Source organism: Photinus pyralis, unplaced genomic scaffold, assembly GCF_008802855.1.
Source record: "Photinus pyralis isolate 1611_PpyrPB1 unplaced genomic scaffold, Ppyr1.3 Ppyr1.4_LG7, whole genome shotgun sequence".
NCBI classification, from domain to species: domain Eukaryota; kingdom Metazoa; phylum Arthropoda; class Insecta; order Coleoptera; family Lampyridae; genus Photinus; species Photinus pyralis.
Window position 1 is genome coordinate 18,261,871 of NW_022170738.1, and position 1,303 is coordinate 18,263,173.

Below are 1,303 nucleotides of genomic sequence, written 5' to 3' on the forward strand. Positions count from 1 at the left end.
TTTCTATGAAGTTTTGTAAGTCGTCTCGCGATGACAGAAAATCGTATATTTTCTTTTTATTCTGCCATTGAAATGGGAGTGGGAATTCAAAAGAATAATTAGGCACGAGATATTGCTTTTCTGCGTTTCGCTAGAGAATTAGTTAATATTCGAAAATTTTTATTTTGCTTCACGGCGAAATTAAAAAGAACTGGAAGTCGTTAAAAATTGCACGTTCCACACATTTAAATGATAATTGAAACGAGAAAATGTACTTTAAAGAATTGGCATCTGGACGAAGTTATGTGCTAGTTTTTGCCATCCATTACCCTATAATGAAATGACCTAGAAGGGTTTCATGAGCTGGCGAATGATGATCACTACGTTCCAGGAGGTACTCATAAATTGCTGGTTTGGGGTTTAGAAACTAAACAAAATTGGTTACAAGGTAATAAGCTTAATCTAACATTTTAGCATTTTAACAATTTAACAAAACCTCCGAAATATTCTTTCCCGTACCAATCACATGAGGATATTCATCCTCAGTGTATCCGCTTCCGTTACATACTTACTGGGTATATTCGCCTTGTAATTGTTCGCTCTGGAAAGGTCCTCCACGAAATATTCACCCTGAGGGACTTCAGCTTCGTAGAAATTTACGAGGGCGAGTGTCCGGAAAAATATTTCAAAGACGAATATACATGGGACCGTAAATCCAGGGACAAGTTTTTATTATAAAATTGCCGGATCTAATATTCCGCCAATTTTAAGAAATTTAGGCCCGGTCTTTGTGAGTGAACTTAGTGGGAATCCCGCTGGGGATACATTTGTCGGACGAATCTGAGTGAGGAAATATTATTAGGGCCATCATGTCGGGAGTGAATATTCCAGAGGCAAATCCCCTATCTACGGAGATGATTGTACCAAAGCCGAAGTTACGCGGAGCCAAGTTCCGTCGAAGGGAATATTTCGGAAACGATTCTCCACGCTTCCGGAGTGGCATTCCTTGAGGGATGGAAGGTGAGGTGATAATCACGCGGGTGAGTTTACTTATAAGGAGACTCTCGGGCCATATAAGTACCTAGTGGGTGAATTTGTGCAGGCGGTTCTATCGTCTCGAATTACCTGATATTTACGGCAAGGAATATTATGATTATTTCTAAAAAGGGGAGAGGCAAGATCTTATGAGTAAAATCCAAACGCGAATTTTCTGGATGGTTGGAATCCAACGAATGCTCTTAGGGATCGGGAGTGAATTTTCCGGGGGCAAATTTTTCATGGGCGATTTTTTGTAGCTTTTTTGCCTCTTAAAATCAAGAAGAAG